Source organism: Rhinatrema bivittatum, chromosome 1 (genome assembly GCF_901001135.1).
Source record: "Rhinatrema bivittatum chromosome 1, aRhiBiv1.1, whole genome shotgun sequence".
Lineage (NCBI taxonomy): Eukaryota > Metazoa > Chordata > Amphibia > Gymnophiona > Rhinatrematidae > Rhinatrema > Rhinatrema bivittatum.
The window spans coordinates 688,259,727-688,280,030 of NC_042615.1; positions in this window are offsets into that span (position 1 = coordinate 688,259,727).

Below are 20,304 nucleotides of genomic sequence, written 5' to 3' on the forward strand. Positions count from 1 at the left end.
GCAACAAAAAAGTCACTAAGCAGGTAAGGTAAAGAATTATTTGTTTTTGCTTTATTAATAAATACAGTATATATATTAAAATTATAACTTTGTTGATTAGAGCTACAAATATCACAAAATTATGGATTTTTCTAGAAGTGACACACCACCCGAGTTATGCTCGGTTTTTTTATGAATTTTGACACACTGAGCTCAAAAGGTTGGCCATCACTGTTTTAGAGTAATGATATCATGGATAGCTACCATACAGGGTAATTCATCAAAATGCGTTAGGGCCCTAACACCCACGATAATGCCATATTGCATGCCTTATTTTTCGCATTGCAATATGCATATGCAAATTTTCAAAATTTAACAAAAGGGGAGAAGTTGGGGCGGAGTTTATGAAAATGAGAGATGTTTAACATTGCGTGCAACAGTGTAATGCACATTTTAACTGCATCTTTTTTCCTGGCATTATGCTGTGCAATATGCCCAAACCGGGAGGGAGAGGGGGAGGGAGGGACAAGATGGAAAAAGAGAGAGAGAGCCTCTTGGGTGGCGCAAACATATTTAATAAATTATTTATACCACTGTAGGAGGGTCAACTAGTAACTCGAGGTGAGGTTTTGATGGTGGTCTAGGTTTGGGGGGGCAGTTTTACATGCACAATCAGAGGATTGAAAAGCACAGTACATATCAGTGAAGATTTGATGTGATTTGGAGTGAGAAAAGGTACACAAAGATGAGATTTGTACAATATACTCTTGTCCTAGCTTGATAGCAACTAGGTAAAGAATGCATCAAACTAGGTTGAGAGTACAATGTAAAAATCTCATCTTTGTGTACCTTTTCTCACTCCAAATCCATCAAATCTTCACTGATGTGTACTGTGCTGTTCGTTCCTCTGAATGTGCATGTATAACTGCCCTCCAAACCCTAGACCACCACCAAAACCTCACCTCGAGTTACTAGTTGTCCCTCCTACAGTGGAATAAATAGTTTACTAATATAAGAGCCTTATAAAGAGTCTCTCTCTCAACATGGAAAGGCCTGTCCAGGCACTTCACAGCTTACAATGTAAAAATAAAATACCTATGCAAACAATAAAATAGCACATGCTGCAGAATCAAAAAAATGTCCCTGACCACACCCCTTTTTTATTACAGGCGTTATTCATGCAAAATTTATAGCAAAGTGATGAATCTAGGTCTAAGTTTTTTAAACATAGAATTTTTTTTTTTTTTTTTTTTAAATAGAGTACCATTCAATTTCAGCATTCAGTCCACAGGGGACAATAGTGTACAATTTGTATATTCAATATTGTTCACAAAATGTAAATCTTGAATTACACTCTTCTTCCCTGATGGAGGGTCTAATCTGTTTGATCACCCATCACCCATCATCTCAAATTGAAAAAATTGTGTGAATGTGTAATGCAATGTTGAACCATTTGAGCATTTAATTTATTGGTAGATAAGAACATAAGGAAATGCCATACTGGGTCAGACCAAGGGTCCATCAAGCCCAGCATCCTGTTTCCAACAGTGGCCAATCCAGGCCATAAGAACCTGGCAAGTACCCAAAAACTAAGTCTATTCCATGTTACCATTGCTAATGTCAATGGCTATTCTCTAACGGGCGGATTTTAAAAGCCCTGCTCGCGTAAATCCGCCCAGATTTACGCGAGAAGGGCCTTGCGCGCCGCCGCGCCTATTTTCCATAGGCCTGCTGGCGTGCGCAGAGCCCCGGGACTCGCGTAAGTCCCGGGGTTTTTGGAGGGGGGCATGTCGGGGGCGCGTCGGGGGTGGGGCTGATCGACGAGACGTTTTGGGGGCGGGACGCAGTGTTTCGGGGGCGGGCCCTGGGGGCATGGTTTCGGCCCGGGGCAGTCCGGGGGTGTGGCCGCGCCCTCCGGAACCGCCCCCGGGTTGCGTCTCAGCACGCCAGCGACCCGCTGGCGCGCGTGGATTTACTTCTCCCTCCAGGAGGCGTAAATCCGTGGACAAAGGTAGGGGGGGGGTTTTAGATAGGGCCGGGGGGGGGGTGAGTTAGGTAGAGGAAGGGAGGGGAAGGTGAGGGGAGGGCAAAAGAGAGTTCCCTCCGAGGCCGCTCCGATTTCGGAGCGGCCTCGGAGGGAACGGAGGCAGGCTGCGCGGCTCGGCGCGCGCCAGCTGCCCAAAATCGGCAGCCTTGCACGCGCCGATCCTGGATTTTAGAAGATAAAAATCCAGATTTTAGAAGATAAAATCCAGCGTACTTTTGTTTGCGACTGGTGCGCCAACAAAAGTACGCGAACGCGCATTTTTTAAAAATCTACCCCTAAGTGAACTTAATAGCAGGTAATGGACTTTTCCTCCAAGAACTTATCCAATCCTTTTTTAAACACAGCTATACTAACTGCACTGACCACATCCTCTGGTAACAAATTCCAGAGCTTAATTGTGCGTTGAGTAAAAAAGAACTTTCTCCGATTAGTTTTAAACTTTCTCCGATTAGTTTTAAACTTTAGTTTAGTTTAGTTTAGTTTTAAACTTTAGTTTAGTTTTAAACTTTCTCCGATTAGTTTTACACTCCTTGTTATTTGTAAACCGGGTTGATGTAATGCCTATCATGAAACTCGGTATAACAAAAACAATAAATAAATAAATAAATAAATAAATAAATAAATGTGCCCCATGCTAACTTCATGGAGTGCCCCCTAGTCTTTCTACTATCCGAAAGAGTAAATAACCGATTCACATCTACCCGTTCTAGACCTCTCATGATTTTAAACACCTCTATCATATCCCCCCTCAGTCGTCTCTTCTCCAAGCTGAAAAGTCCTAACTTCTTTAGTCTTTCCTCATAGGGGAGCTGTTCCATTCCCCTTATCATTTTGGTAGCCCTTCTCTGTACCTTCTCCATCGCAATTATATCTTTTTTGAGATGCGGTGACCAGAATTGCACACAGTATTCAAGGTGTGGTCTCACCATGGAGCGATACAGAGGCATTATGACATTTTCCGTTTTATTCACCATTCCCTTTCTAATAATTCCCAACATTCTGTTTGCTTTTTTGACTGCCGCAGCACACTGAACCAACGATTTCAATGTGTTATCCACTATGACACCTAGATCTCTTTCTTGGGTTGTAGTACCTAATATGGAACCCAACATTGTGTAATTATAGCATGGGTTATTTTTCCCTATATGCATCACCTTGCACTTGTCCACATTAAATTTCATCTGCCATTTGGATGCCCAATTTTCCAGTCTCACAAGGTCTTCCTGCAATTTATCACAATCTGCTTGTGATTTAACTACTCTGAACAATTTTGTGTCATCTGCAAATTTGATTATCTCACTTGTATTTCTTTCCAGATCATTTATAAATATACAAGCCGTTAAGCCCGTTAAAACGGGCTACATCCCTCTGTCTCTCACCTCCCCCTCATTCTCTCTCCCCTACCTCCCTCATTCTCTCTCCCCTACCTCCCTCCCACCCACTCACCCACTCCTCCCCAGCCTCCCTCTCCTCTCACTCAGTCCCTCCCTCCCACTCAGTCTCACTCACTCCTCCCCCTCTCTCCCTCTCACTCACACTCAGTCCCACTCACTCTCCCTCAGTCCCACTCCCTCCCTCCCCTCTCCCTCAGTCCCACTCACTCCCCCTTACTCAGTTCCCCTCCCCCTCACTCCCTCCCCCTCACTCAATCCCTCCCTCTCACTCAGTCACCTCCCTCCCACTCTCTCTCTTCGTCCCTCCACTTAGTCCGTCCCTCTCTCTCCTCCCTCCCTCGCTACTGGCCGCTACCGCCGCCGCCCGCCACCGCCGCCCGCTACCGCCGCCGCCTGCCGCCCCGCTACCGCCGCCGCCGGCCCGCCCCCCGCTGCCGCTACCGCCGCCGCCCGCTACCGCCACCGTCCCACCACCGCCGCCGCTGCCGCCCGCTACCGCTGCCGCCCGCTACCGCTGCCCGCTGCCCGCTGCCGCTGCTACCACCGCTGCCGCCATGTTTTTTGGTTTTTTTTGACGCTGCCTAAGACTGACGTGCTCGCCCGCACATGCGCAGTAGAGCTGCTCTCTACTGCGCATTTGCGGGCACGTCGGTCAAGCTTCATTTATCTAGTTAGATTGAAAAGTAAGGGTCCCAATACAGATCCCTGAGGCACTCCACTGTCCACTCCCTTCCACTGAGAAAATTGTCCATTTAATCCTACTCTCTGTTTCCTGTCTTTTAGCCACTTTGCAATCCATGAAAGGACATCGCCACCTATCCCATGACTTTTTACTTTTCCTAGAAGCCTCTCATGAGGAACTTTGTCAAACGCCTTCTGAAAATCCAAGTATACTATATCTACCGGTTCACCTTTTTCCACATGTTTATTAACTCCTTCAAAAAAGTGAAGCAGATTTGTGAGGCAAGACTTGCCCTGGGTAAAGCCATGCTGACTTTGTTCCATTAAACCATGTCTTTCTATATGTTCTATGATTTTGATGTTTAGAACACTTTCCACTATTTTTCCTGGCACTGAAGTCAGGCTAACCGGTCTGTAGTTTCCCGGGTCACCCCTGGAGCCCTTTTTAAATATTGGGGTTACATTTGCTATCCTCCAGTCTTCAGGTACAATGGATGATTTTAATGATAAGTTACAAATTTTTACTAATAGGTCTGAAATTTTATTTTTTAGTTCCTTCAGAACTCTGGGGTGTATACCATCCAGTCCTGGTGATTTACTACTCTTCAGTTTGTCAATCAGGCCTCTCACATCTTCTAGGTTCACCGTGATTTGATTCAGTCCATTTGAATCTTTACCCATGAAAACCTTCTCCATTACGGGTACCTCCCCAACATCCTCTTCAGTAAACACCGAAGCAAAGAAATCATTTAATCTTTCCACGATGGCCTTATCTTCTCTAAGTGCCCCTTTAACCCCTCGATCATCTAACGGTCCAACTGACTCCCTCACAGGCTTTCTGCTTCGGATATATTAAAAAAAGTTTTTACTGTGAGTTTTTGCCTCTACAGCCAACTTCTTTTCAAATTCTCTCTTAGCCTGTCTTATCAATGTTTTACATTTAACTTGCCAATGTTTATGCTTTATCATATTTTCTTCTGTTGGATCCTTCTTCCAATTTTTGAATGAAGATCTTTTGGCTAAAATAGCTTCTTTCACCTCCCCTTTTAACCATGCCGGTAATCGTTTTGCCTTCTTTCCACCTTTCTTAATGTGTGGAATACATCTGGACTGTGCTTCTAGAATGGTACTTTTTAACAATGACCATGCCTCTTGGACATTTTTTACTTTTGAAGCTGCTCCTTTCAGTTTTTTTCTAACAAGCAACTTTTATGTTCATTAAGATGTATTTTGATCATCCATTTTGTTCTTCCTATATATAAGTAATTGTTACAAGGGTTAAAAGTCAACATGAGGCATGGAGACTATTTAAAAATACAAAAGTGGAAGTCCAGATAAAATGCATTCCACAAATGTAAAAAGGTGGAAAGAAGACCGAGCATCTCCTACTGTGGCTAAATGGTGCAGTGAAATAGGCTATTAAAGACAAAAAGGTATCCTTTAAAAAATGGGAAGCAGGACAATATGAAGAAAATAGGAAGGTGCATAAGCACTGGCAAGTTAGATGTGAACACTAATAAAACAGATCAAGTCAGAATTTAAGAGGAAATTGTAATGGGGGCAAAAACTAACAATAAACGTTTTTCAAGTATGTTAAAAGCAGGAACCCTACAAGGGAATCAGTTGGGTCATGCTCAGGCTTGTGGACCCTTGGACCGACGGGAGGATGGTACACCTTAGGAGGAAGATCTGTAGGTTCTTCTGTCGGGTGGCAAGGCAGAACAGAAGATGCGATCAACTGACCCTCGGCACTGGAGCATGGAGCGACTGTGGAAGCAGACGGAGAGTCGTGACGTCAAGGAGAAGAATGGAGTCTTCGCCACTGGAAGTCCGCGGTCCCCCCAGGAGGAGCCCATAGGGATCCGGACCGCTGGGACTTAGGTGGACCTTTGAGAGGTCAAGGAGTCGAGAGTTTGGTGCTTCACCCTGGAAGCCCGCGGTTCCCCCGGGCAGAGCCGGTAGGGACCCGGGCCGCTGGGACTTAGGTGGGCCCTTGGAGACAATGGTCCAGAAGAAGTCCAAGGTCACGTGCCAGAGGGTCGCCGCTTACCAATCCGAGGTCATATACCAAGGGATCACCACTTGCCAGTCTGAAGTCACACACCAGGAATCACCGCTAGCCGATCCGAAGTCACACACCAGGAATCACCACTAGCCGATCCAAAGTCAGGAACCAGGAACACCAAGACAAGACAGGAACAAGGATCCGAAGTACAAGAACTCACCAAGGCAAGCAGACCTGACTACGTGGGACGCTGCCAAGTCGAAGAATGGGCAGAGGAAGCTTCCCTTTAAACTTCCTCTACTCTAGCCCATTAGAGACAGCTGGAAGTAGTTAAGGGGCCTAGCCCCTTTAAATCTGTGGAGGAGGTGCGGCCTCGCGCCTATAGATGGCAGCGGCCATCTTGGAGTTCCTCCGTGGAGGAAAGACTGCAGAACGCCGCGAGGGAGGAGCAGGGATGGCTCCCCACCCCGCGGCCAGACCGGGGACCTGCGCCGGAGCGACGGGCACCGGCCCAGGGGAATAACTAGGAAATGCCGCAGTGGGTCACTGCCGCGGGTGAGGTAGGGGACCGCGCCCGGTGCCGTCCATGGGCACGGAACACAACAGTACCCCCCTCTTTAGGGCACCTCCCCGGAGGCCTGGGCTTAGATGGATGGTCTCTGTGAAATTGCTCAAGCAAGCCCCGATATAAGATGTTGGCCAATGGCTCCCAGATGTCTTCTTCGGGGCCGAACCCCTCCCACGCTAACAGGTACTCCCATTTTTTCCTATGCTTTCTCACATCCAAGACCTCTCGGACTTGATAGGTGAAGTCATCTTTGGAGGCAAAAGGTTGGGGAGTCGGAGGCGTGCTGGAAGGCCATGATAACACCAGAGGCTTCAAGAGGGAAACATGGAACATGTTGTGTATCTTAAGGGAAGGCGGAAGGCAAAGCTGATACGAAACGGCACCAACATGTCGAACGATGGGGAACGGCCCAATAAATCGCGGGGCCAGTCACGCTGATGGCAGCTTCAGGTGGATGAACTGTGTGCTCAGCCATACCTTTTGGCCTGGCCTGAGGGGCAGATATGGTCTTCTTCGCTGATCGGCATACCTTTTTGCTGCCTGACTGGCTTTGATCAGCGCTCGCCGTGTGGAGATCCACAGGCGGTGTAATTCATCTGCAGAGAGTTGGGCTACCGGGGACGTGACTGGAATGAGAACTGGCAGCGGTGGGCGTGGCTGCTTCCCATATACTATCTGAAATGGCGAGGATCCGGTAGCCATGGAGAGATGCGAATTGAGTGCAAATTCTGCCCAGGGTAGCAGGCTAACCCAGTCATCCTGTTTCTCGTTGATGTAAATACGGAGGAACTGCTTTAAAGTTTGGTTCGTTCTCTCCGCAAGACCATTGGTCTGCGGGTGGTAAGCAGACGTATAGTCCAAAGTAACATCGAACTTTTGGCAGGGGGCCCTCCAAAACCTGGCAGTAAATTGAGGCCCTCCATCTGAAAGGATACTTCTTGGTAGGCCATGTAGTCTGAAGATGTGCTGGACGAACAGCTGGGAAGCTGGGGTGTGGACGGCAATCCTGGGAGTGTCACGAAGTGTGCCATTTTACTAAACCGGTCGACGACCACCCATATGACCGTGTTGCCACTGGATAAAGGCAGATCGATGACGAAATCGGTCGCCAAATGGGTCCATGGTTCCGAGGGTGCAGGTAAAGGCTGAAGCAAGCCTGGGGTCGAACCGGGGATCCTCTTGTGGCGAGCACATGACTGGCAGGACTCTATGTAAGCCCGGACCTCTTTGTTGACCTTTGACCACCAGTAATATCGGCGCAGGGTCTGTAAGGTCCGGGTTTGTCCTGGATGGCCGGAGCCACGGAAGTCGTGAGCCCATGCCAGGACTTGTTTCCGCAGGTGCGGCGGAACCAGAGTTTTCCCGGGAGGGATGGTCATGGTGGCGGCCAGTAGGACTCGTGATGGCTCGATGATAAACTGAGGGTCATCAGGGTTCTCAGTGGTCTCGAAGACTCGTGACAAGGCATCCACCTTGAGATTCTTCCCGGCAGGACGATAGCGCATGACAAAGTTAAAATGGGTGAAAAATAACGCCCAATGTGCCTGTCGAGGATTGAGTCGCTGCGCCTGGTGCAGGTACTCAAGGTTTTTATGGTCTATATAGACCGTAAACTGGTGTTGTGCCCCCTCTAGCCAAGGGCGCCACTCTTCTAAGGCTACCTTTATAGCCAAGGTTCCTTGTCGCCTATGGCGTAATTCCGCTCTGCCAGAGAGAACTGGCGGGAGAGGAAGGCACACGGACGTAACTTATGACTTTCAGAAGTCTGGCTCAGAATGGCCCTTACGCCTTCTGAAGACGCATCCACTTCGATGACAAACGGCCGCTGCGGATCCGGATGCCGAAGGCACGGTTGTTGAGAAAATGCCTCCTTGAGGCGACGAAAGGTGGCCTCTGCTCCCGGAGGCCAGTTCTTGGGATCCACACCTTTCCGGGTCAGGGCTGTCATCGGGGCAACGATGCACGCATAGTGAGGTATGAATGATCGGTAATAATTAGCGAAACCCAGGAACCGTTGAAGTGCCTTTAATCCGGACGGCTGCGGCCATTCCCGAATGGCCTTCAGCTTCTGGGGGTCCATACGGAAACCCTCGCTGGAGAAAATGTACCCCAGGAAGGGAAAGGAATCCTGCTCAAAAAGGCACTTATCAAGTTTCGCATATAGTCTGTGTTCTCGGAGTCGTTGCAATACTTGGACGACGTGCTGACGATGAGTGGCCAGAGAGTCCGAGAATATCAAAATGTCATCCAGGTACACTACCATGCACTGATAAAAAAGATCGCGGAGTATCTCGTTCCTGGTGTTCTGGAACACCGCCGGAGTATTACAGAGCCCGAAAGGCATCACTAAATACTCATAGTGGCCGTCTCGGGTGTTGAAGGCCGTCTTCCATTCATCACCCTCCTTGATACGGATCAGGTTGTAAGCCCCTCGGAGATCCAACTTAAAGAAGATCCTTGCACCTTGCAGCCGATCAAAGAGCTCGGAGATGAGGGGCAAGGGGTAACGGTCCTTGACCGTTATAGCATTCAGGCCCCGGTAGTCAATGCAAGGGCGAAGGCTTCCATCCTTCTCTCTGACGAAGAAGAACCCAGCCCCTGCTGGGGACCTTGATTTCCGAATGAAGCCCCTCTCCAGGTTTTCTTTGATGTACTCTGTCATGGCCTGTGTCTCCGCAGGTGAGAGAGCATAGGTGCGCCCCCGAGGAGGCTCAGTACCAGGGAGGAGGTTGATGGTGCAATTGAACGATCGATGAGGAGAAAGTATCTCGGCCTTTTGCTTTGAAAAAACGTCCGCGTACGAGGCATAGGGGGTCGGCAGGCCCTGAAGACTGCTGGAGGCAATGGAACAGGAGACTGGAGCCACCAACTGGAGGCAATTGCCGTGACAATTCGGCCCCCAGCGAGATACCTGCAAATTCTTCCAGTTGAACTGAGGAGCGTGCTCCTGAAGCCAGGGAAGGCCCAGGACGAGCGGATGTATGGAATACTCCAACACATAGAATGGCATCTGCTCCCGATGAAGGATCCCAACCCTCAACTGGACGGGAACCGTGGTGTGTGTCACATGTTCCGGAAGAGGTTTACCTTGGATCAAGGAGATGACCAAAGGAGCTGGAAGACGAACTTGTGGGATCTTTAAGTATTCCACCAGGCTCTTCATAATGAAATTGCCGCCGGCGCCAGAGTCCACCAGGGCTAAGGTGTGGAACTCACCGTCAGCAGAAGTTAACGCCACTGGTAGCGTTAGTGGAGGTGCAGGTGAAGTATGGCCCAGGAAGAGATCTCCTTCAGGTCCTAGGCCCGTAAGTTTCCCGACCGCGTCAAGCATGTGGCTAATTGATGGCCCACTGCGCTGCAGTAAAACAAAGACCTTCCTTCATTCGCCACTGGCGCTCCTGTGGGGAAACTCTCCCACGGCCCAACTCCATGTGCTCCTCGGCGGACGTTCGAAGAGCTCCTGATGCACCTTTGGAAGAAGGCAAGGCCCTCCTCGCTGTCTTAACTTCCGGAAGGCGAAACCGCATGCGACGGTCCACTCGATTGGCCAAATCTATCATGCCGTTAAGGTCGTCCGGGAGTTCCTTGGCTGCTAGTTCATTCTGAAGGCATGAGGATAGGCCCTCCAAGAAGATGCCATGGAGGCAATCCTCTCTCCAGTTTAGCTCCGCGGCCAGGGTTCGGAACTCTGTTGTGTATTCGGCCACTGTCCGAGTACCCTGTCGCAACCGGAGTAGTTCTGAGACAGCAGTAGGTTTGCGGACAGGCTCATTAAATATCTGTCGGAAAGCGGACAGAAACTGGTTCAAGTTTCCAAACACCTGGTCTCTTCTCTCCCATAGGTGAGAGGCCCAGATCAAAGGCTTCCTGTCGAGCAGGGACATAATGTAGCTGGTTTTGACCAGGTCACTAGGAAATTGAGCAGGCAACAAGGAAAAACGGACCTGGCACTGGCTAAGGAATCCCCGACACAACTTCGCATCTCCGGCGTATCGAGAGGGCACTGGGAGTTGTGTGGGAGTTGCTTGTCCAAGACCGCCCACGGTGGCCTGCATGGGGCCCTGAGAAATAGAGCGGCCCCCCGGAGCCACAGGCAGGGACGTCAGAGTGGGGATCATGGGTCCTAATGCTTCAATGTGTTGGTTCAGGCCCTCCACTGCAGAGACAAGGGCATCCAGGGTCTTTTGCTGGTCCATCAGGCGCTGGGCCATTCCCGGAATGGCCTGGCGGGTGGATACCTCCGCCGGGTCCATGGACTTGGCATTCTGTTATGCTCAAGCTTGTGGACCCTTGGGCCGACGGGAGGATGGTATACCTTAGGAAGAAGATCCGTAGGTTCTCCCATCGGGTGGTGAGGCAGAACAGAAGATGCGACCAGCTGACCCTCGGCACTGGAGACTGGGGCGACTGTGGAAGCAGATGGAGAGTCGTGACGTCAAGAAGAAGAACGGAGTCTTTGCCACTGGAAGTCTGCAGTCCCCCCAGGAGGAGCCCGTAGGGACCCGGATCACTGGGACTTAGGTGGACCTTTGAGAGGTCAAGGAGTCGAGAGTTCGGAGCAAAGGCTAACTGGAGCTTCACCCCTGGAAGCCCGCAGTCCCCCCGGGAGGAGCTGGTAGGGACCCGGGCCGCTGGGACTTAGGTGGGCACTTGGAGACGATGGTCCAGAATAAGTCCGAGGTCACGTGCCAGAGGGTCGCCACTTGCCGGTCCGAAGTCACACACCAGGAATCACAGCTTGCCAGTCCAAAGTCACACACCAGGAATCACCACTAGCTGATCCGAAGTCACACACCAGGAATCACCGCTAGCCGATCCGAAGTCAGGAACCAGTAACACCAAGACAAGACAGGAACAAGGATCCGAAGTACAAGAACTCACCAAGGCAAGCAGACCTGACTGCGTGGGATGCTGCCAAGTCAAAGAATGGGCAGAGGAAGCTTCCCTTTATACTTCCTCTACTCTGGCCCATTAGAGACAGTTGTGAGTAGTTAAGGGGCCTGGCCCCTTTAAATCTGTGGAGAAGGCTCGGCCTCGCGCTTAAAGATGGCGGCGGCCATCTTGGATTTCCTCCGGAGGAAAGACTGCAGAACGCTGCGAGGGAGGAGCAGGGACAGCTCCCCACCCAGCGGCCAGACCGGGGACCTGCGCCAGAGTGACGGGTACCGGCCCAGGGGAATAACTAGGAACTGCCGCGGCGGGTCGCTGCCCCAGGTGAGGTGGGTTCCATGGGCGCGGAACACAACAGAAAAACTAAATTAATTCCTTGCTTCAGTGTTTCTTGTGAACAATGTTGGGGATATACCCATACCAGAACCATTCTTTGTAGGTGATGATTCAGACGAAATTAAACAAATCAGTGAATTTTGAAGAGGTGCTAGACCAAATTGACAAACTAATAGTAACAAATCACAGGGATCTGACACTATTCAGCCCAGGGTCCTAAAGGAACTCAAATATGAAATTGCAGACTCTGCAGATAATCTGTAACTTATTGTTCCAATCTGCCTCAGTACTAAAGACTTAAGGGTAGCTAATATAATGCCATTTTTCAAAAAAGGCTCCAGTAACTACAGTCTAATGAGCCTGACATCAGTGCCAGGCAAAATAGTGGAAGCTAATATTGCTAAGATCAGAAATACTAGAAGTATAGATAAATATGGTTTAATGAGGAAGAGCCATCATAGAGCTTGCAAAGGGAGGCCCTGCCTTATAGGGATGTGAATCGTTTTCCATATCGTCTTAACGATAGAAATCGTGTGGCAGGGCAAGAAAATCGTCTTAGGCACGATTTTTTAGTTAAAAAATCGTTAAAAATCGTTTTTTCCGATTAGTGCGCACTAACTCGAGTTAGTGCGCACTAACGGGAGTTAGTGCGCACTAACTGAAAATGATACAATTTGACACTTTTCAGGTCAGTTAAGGTCAGTTTAGGAATGAATATGTATTCCTATTGGCTGCCCTCTTATTTATTCATGTTACCAAGTTTCCTACTGACAGTATATGGGGGATGGGAAATGGAAACAGTTGGTAGCTTGACAAAACAAGTAATGTGATCAGTCAATGTGACTAGAACTTGTGCCCTAACCCTGATACCAGGGGTATTGTGATCTTCCTGCACACAGTGCCCTATCCCTATTAATACCAGGAGTGTTGTGATCTTCCTGCACACAGTGCCCTATCCCTAATACCAGGGGTGTTGTGATCTTCCTGCACACAGTGCCCTATTCCTGATACTGGGGGTGTTGTGATCTTCCTGCACACAGTGCCCTATTCCTGATACCGGGGGTGTTGTGATCTTCTTGCACACATCCCGATATCAGGGATAGGGCACTGCATGCAGGAAGATCACAACACTCCTGGTATTAATAGGGATAGGGCACTGCATGCAGGAAGATCACAACACCCCTGGTATCAGGGATAGGGCACTGTGTGCAGGAAGATCACAATACCCCGGAGGAGTGAGGGTCAGGCAGCTCCCCCCTGTCTGTGAAGCCAGCCTCTCACTAGTAATGCAGGGAGGGAGCTGTCTCAGACTTCACCATCCCCCCCCCCCCCCCTCACCCACACACCATTCACTAGCTGGGACATGGGGGAAGTCAGGAGTGAGGGTCAGGCAGCTCCCCCCTGTCTGTGAAGCCAGCCTCTCACTAGTAATGCAGGGAGGGAGCTGTCTCAGACTGGTATCAGGGTTAGGGCACTGTGTGCAGGAAGATCACAACACTCCTGGTATTAATAGGGATAGGGCACTGTAAGAGATGACTGTAGTAGATTGAATAAAGATCTGATGTTTCTGCTCTCCTCACACCAAACAAAAACAACACACAAGCAGAGAAGCCCTTCTTACAAAGCTGAGCTAGTGAGTTAAGTAGGAGGAAAAGTAAACATACTGGTGCCAGTGTGGCTACTTAAAAAATACACTTACCAACAATCAATTACATATATTTGAACTGTGTACAGTTCCAGCCAGGACCACCTTTCTAAAATGCACAGTGATTGGCAAATTCAACATGCACTAGCATTTCAGGTGCCTGCTAACAAAAATAATAAACAAACAAGTTCTAGTCACGTGAGTGCTGATCATTACATTACTTTTTTTGTCAAGCTTCCAACTGTTTCCATTTCACATCCCCCCAACCATATTGGTAACATCAATAGATAAGAGCACAGCCAGCCAATAGGAATACATACATACATATTCATTCCTAAGTGACCTTTACTGACCTGGGAAGTGTGAACACTTTGTTTCATTTTCTGTTGGTGTTCGTTAGTTTCCAGTTCCATTTCCCATCCCCCCAACCATCACCTCAGTGGTAACCTTGATAACATCAATAGATAAGAGGGCAGCCAGCCAATAGGAACACATATTCATTCCTAACTGACCTTCAGTGACCTGGAAAGTGTTTATTTGTATCATTTTCAGTTAGTGCGCACTAACACGATTTAACGATTTTTAACGATAAATCGTTAGAATTTCTATTGTATCGTGTTCTATAACGATTTAAGACGATATAAACATTATCGGACGATAATTTTAATCGTTGAAAAACGATTCACATCCCTACTGCCTTACTGATTTCTCAGAATTCTTTGAAGGTGTGAACAAGCATGTAGACAGAGGTAAGCCAGTCGACTCTTCAGGAAACTAAAAAGTCATGGGATGGAAGGCAAGGTCTTACTGTGGATAGGTACTATAACTGATTAAAAGCTAGGAAACAAAGAGTAGAACTAAATGGTCAGTTTTCTCAATGGAAAGAGGTAAATAATTTAGTGCCTCAAGGAACTGTACTGGGATCGGTGTTGTTTAACTTAATCAATTATCTATAAAATGGAGCAATATCTGAAGTGATCAAACTTGCAGATGACACAAAAATATTCAAAGTAGTTAAATCATAAGCAGTCCATGAGGAATTACAAATGGGCCTTGCCAAGCTAGAAAACTGACCAGATGACATTTCATATGGACAAGTGCAAAGGATTGCACATAGGGAAAAATAATGCTAACTACAGGTGCCACAATGCTGGAATCCATATTATTTATTTATTTGTTTGTTTGTTTGTTTTTATATACCGACAAGGAGTCACCACCCAGGAAAAGGATTATGCTATCAATGTGGACAACAATTTGAAATTCTCAGCTCAATGTGCAGCAGCAGTTAAAAATGCAAATAGAATGTCAGGAATTATTCAGAAAGGAATGGAGAGCAAAATTGAGACTATCATAGAGCCTCTGCATAGATCTAAGGTGTGACCACACTGAGTATTGCATTCAGTTCTGATCACTCCATTTCAAAAGACATATAGCAGAACTGGAAACGGTACAGAGAACAGCAACAAAATTGATAAAAGGGATGGAATGGCTCCTTATGAAGAAAGGACTGAATTGCACAGTCTGGGTAAACAAATAAGCGCGGGAGTAGCTTGCTTATTGCGGCAGTTACTACCCCTAACAAATTAAGCCTGATACTTCACTTTGAATGCATATCCAGTGCAGCTCACTGCTCAAAGGCAAGGGGGAATGAAGAAATAGGATTTACATCCAGACAACATCTAACAAGTCATTGATCTGAACAGTATGAGAATACAAACATCGGGATAACTTGCTTGATATGATGGTTACTACCCTCAAACATTAAGCCTTATACTTCACTTTGATACAGCTCCAACACTGCTCTCTGCATCAATGGTGGGGGTGGAAAGAAATTAGAATAAAAAACTTACCAATAAGAGCCCTGAACTCAGCAGTCAGAGTAACAGATAAGTATGAGAGAATAAATGTGAAAGCTTGCTGGGCAGACTGGATGGGCCAATTGGTCTTCTTGTGCCGTCATTTCTATTTTTCTATGTTTCTATGGTTAGGGCTCTTCAGCTTGAGATGAGATGAGAGGTAATCGCTTAGGGCCGAATTTTAAATGCCCTGCGCACGTAAATCTGGCCGGATTTATGCACGGCGGGGCCCTCGCGCGCCGGCGCGCCTATTTTGCATAGGCCGCTGGCGCGCGCACAGCCCCTGGACGCGCATAAGTCCCGGGGCTTCGTAAAAGGGGAGGGGAGGGGGCGTGTCCGGGGGCATGTCCAGGGTCAGGGGCGGTTTGGGGCGGGGCCGGGGGCGTGGGGCCGGCCCGGGGGCGTGGTCGAGGCCTCCGGACCAGCCCCCGGGTCGGGTGATGGCATGCCAGCAGCCCACTGGCGCGCGCAGATTTACGTCTGCTTTCAGCAGGCTTAAATCTGCCAACAAAAGATAAGGGGGGGGTTTAGATAGGGCCGGGGGGTGGGTTAGGTAGGGGAAGGGAGGGGAAGGTGCGGGGGGGTGGAAAGAAAGTTTCCTCCGAGGCCGCTCCCTCCCTCCGAGGCCGCTCCCTCCCTCCGAGGCCGCTCCGAGGCCGCTCCCATTTCGGAGCGGCCTTGGAGGGAACAGGCAGCGCGCGCTGGGCTCGGCGCGCGCAGGATACACAAATGTGCACCCACTTGCGCGCGCCAACCCCGGATTTTATAAGATACGCGTGGCTACGTGCAGATCTTATAAAAGTACGTGCGTGTACTTTTGTTCGCGCCTGGTGCGCGAACAAAAGTACACGCTCGCGTAAATTTATAAAATCTTCCTCCCCGAGTATGTTGTTTTCTGATAACTCTAAGAAGGCATTAGTTTTGTCATTTTGTGATGTTAGTACAAAGGTATTAATGGGGTATTCTGTTTTGGGTCTGATTATTCTCCTGCTATTGTATAATTAAAGGTGAATTTTCAAAGGGGTTCCATGCATAAAATAGGATATGCACGTGTGTGGTATATATGCACATATATGCTATTCTATAAATGTTGAGAGTATGAAAGTATTTAGTTTTACACATACCTTTTGGAATGGAGTGCGATTTTCATGTGACTGAACTGATATGCAGAAGAACCCCAAAGAGTGAAACAATCCCTAAGGACCTTGAAAAGACCTTTTCTCCCCCTCTGTGTGGGAACCCTGGGAGGCCATGGGGGCCTTATGTTGTCCAAGTACCCCTGTACCCAAGAGCAGACCGAGATTGGGGCTCCATAAAATTCCCTTATGGACTCAATTCAAACTTTTGGTTCCAGCATGTCTTCCACCCATGCAGAGTCAATTTAAATACCATACAAGGCAAAAATTACTCAACCAGAAGATCATGTCAGCCTTTCCCAGTTTATAAATCCCTTCCACGCTGGAATCCATTCAAACTGTAATGCATTAATTTCTGTATCACATTTCTAGAACGGTTCATGAAAATATAGCGGAATGATGAGCCGTGAAAAAAAAAAGGGGCGGGGGGGGGCGCGATAGCAGGAGGCCGCATCACAGCAGTGTATTTTTGTGGCCGCGCTGCACACTATCGCCCCTGTAGCGCCAATGAAATAGCTGTAACTATTTCCGGTGCTAATGCAGGCGATAGTGTGCGATACATTATCGCCCACAGCACTACAGGACCCAAATATTGCTAAATCCCACCCAAACTCCTCCCCTTTCCCTAATTTACATTTTCGATTCGCGAAGCGGTGGTTATCGCATGCGTTAGGGCGTTATCGCGATTTGAAAAATGATCCCATTAATTTGTTTGCGGCAGTGATCTCGCCGGAGCTTCGCAGATTCCCAGCACCTGCTTTCAGAGTGCTTTGACAGGTTTGTCTGACTCTTTATGAAAAGACCATTTTACAGTTCCTACCAGAGTGAATTTTATTTCCGTATAATAGATCAAAGTTTTATCTATCTTGTCCGTCCCCCCCCCAGGAAAAAAGAACGGCTTTGTGTAAACTTTTAATATTCCCACTAGAAAGTATGCACAAGCTGTTAATGAGTTGTTTTTTTACTCCTATGCTCAGGCTCCAAGAGATATAATACTCCATGTAGGTAAAGGCTGAATTTAAACCAGATGTTTCAAAACAGAGTCACTAGGATGAGCACATCATTTTCAGAACCTATAGAAGAGTTTATCAAACCCAAAGTTGAGCCTGAGTTGTAAAACACACAAGAGGAAATAGCAACAAACACATTGATTCCTAAAAATCATAAATACTGTTAACAATTTTAGAAATGCATACAAATTTACTATTAGAAGCATTATTTTTTTAACATAAAAAAATGGCACAAATGTGAAAATCATATGACTTTTTTTGACCCATGGACATGCATTATGATAATCCCATTGCAAAAGGTCTTTAAAGGAATTTGATTAGAAAGAGGACATAAAGAATCATTGCTTAAGCTACGTGAGACTCTGTACGGTAGGTAAATCCCATTTGGCTGTATTGTCCCATTCAAGAAGCTGCAATAGACTCAAGGACAGATTTCAGCATGGACTCCTCCACCTACCCTAAGGCTAGTGTCAGCTGACTTGGGGATGTCATACCATTTACTGAGCTTCACAGCACTTAAACTGCGCTAATTACATTTCTAATTTGGAAGGGGAGTAAACGGGAGCAGTGCAGTCAGATATAAATCTAGTTTCAGCACCCGGGGGGGAGCTCATAAATCTTGTCTTCCATGCTAGAGAGTTCATTTTAGCAACCTATTAAAACCTCATTCTGTTGCTTCTCTTAAAAAGAATGTAGAGAAGAGGGCTTACACCTCACCTGTAGTATATATATTTCTATGAACTGGAATCACCCACTACAGTTTAAAATTGCAATACTACCAAATGTTTAAAAAAAAAAAAAAAATTCAGTCAGCAGAATAAACTGAATAGTTCAATGTTCCTTTTTTATAGACATTTTTATCTGATTCTTAAGAAGAAATAAGGTTTGAAAGTTTTAACATCATCTCCTATTTAGCAACTCCCACCATTCTGGACCTCTGTAAATCAGGGTGCCACTGCCTGTGGTGGCATTTTCTGACAACTTGATAGTACTAGAAAATGCGGCATAGGAGATGCTCCTGACTTGCAGACAGATCTAGTCACCTACAAAATGGCTAGACCACACAGATCTGTGTTGCTTGCAAGCATTAGGTAGTTTCTTCCTGTTTACTTTTAGCACCCAGCCCCTTAGCTCTGGAGGAAACAGGAAAAGACCCATGGATGCTGCAAACAGGACAGATATATGGCATTCTTTTATTTGGGTATGCATATCTGTGCTTCTTAACCCACTCGTTACCTACTTCTTTGAGAATATCTGTTCCACCAAACAGCTTGAGACAGTCCAGGCTGACAGGTTTATGGAGTGAATCACCAAGACCACAGAATCCACCAGTAAGGCAACCATGGACATTCCCCTCCTGCTGGAGGAATTGCTTCAGGTTAACAGATCCATCAAGGCAAGCAGCAGTGGGGGCAGTGATGGCCTCACGGCTGAACTCTATGCCAGAATGTGGGAGTTTGTCAACCAAGACCTACTTAAGCTGTATGAGGAAACAGCAGAGGTGGGCAGCATGCCACACATGCTAAAAAAAGAACTACTCACACACTTGCATAAGCAGAAGGGAGAAAGATATGACTTTAAAAAAAAATGGCTCCCTATCTCTGTTCACAGTGGGTACTACAAGATCCAAGCAAAGGTAATGGCTAACAGACTAAAAGTTATTCATCCAGACTAGATTTGTGGCATCTAATTTGGAATGAAATCCAGAGTGCTAAGGGCTGCCAGTTGCATACTGTGCTCGTGAATCTAGACCAGAAGGCGGATAACTGCATATCTCATAACCCCCTGGATAGGGTTTTTATTTTATTTTATTTAGGCTTTTATATACCATCATTCCAAGTGAAAATCACCAGATCACAACAGTATATAATGTATAACAGAATAACAATATAACAACGGAAAAAGGTTATATAAACTAGATAACAATAGGGGGTGTACTGAAGGATTAAGGGAGCTATATTAAAGAGATGTAGAGAAGGTGTTATTGAAGAGCCAGGTTTTCGGTTCTTGCTTGAATTTCTTGGTGTCAGTAGAAGTTCGAAGATGTTCTGGTAATGAGTTCCAGAGAGTGGGGCCAGCAATTGATATAGCTCTGTCTCTTGTATGTTTTAGGTGGTAGTTTTTTATGGTTGGGATTTCGAGTGATCCTTTGTCGAGGGATCGAAGAGGATGAATGGAAGCATGAGAAGTGAAATTTATTTCAAGTAATTCATTATTATCGATATTGCTGTGAATTGGGATCTCTGCAGCTTTAGGATGGGTGAGTTACTCTGTTGATATATCAGGATTATGTACACGGGCATTCTAAGTGCTACACTGGTTAACGGTTGGAAGACAGACTTCTTTCTCATCAGGTTGCCCTCTCTCTTGCTTCTTTGTTTGTGTTGTAGAGCTCTTCGCAGAACATATCAGATGGCATACAGGAATCAGAGGTACAAGGCAGAGAGCACATGAAATGTTCACGCTACATAGATGCTATCACCATTTTCTGCATAGATTGGGCCATAGTGAGAATACTAGCAGATGTATACAAAGACCTCATAAGAGCTTTGGGATCAAGAGCAAACTTTGGGAACTCAGAGAACATGCTCTATGGAGAGCAGGACTCAGCCTCTTCCCTTCACTCCGGGACAAGTCTGATCAAGGTCCTAGAGTGTTGTTTGGGCAAGATAAAGCAGCCCTAAAGTGTTGGGAAGCGATATTCATAGGCTTAATAACTATTTAGATTTTATTCAAAAAGACAGAAACTAATTAAAA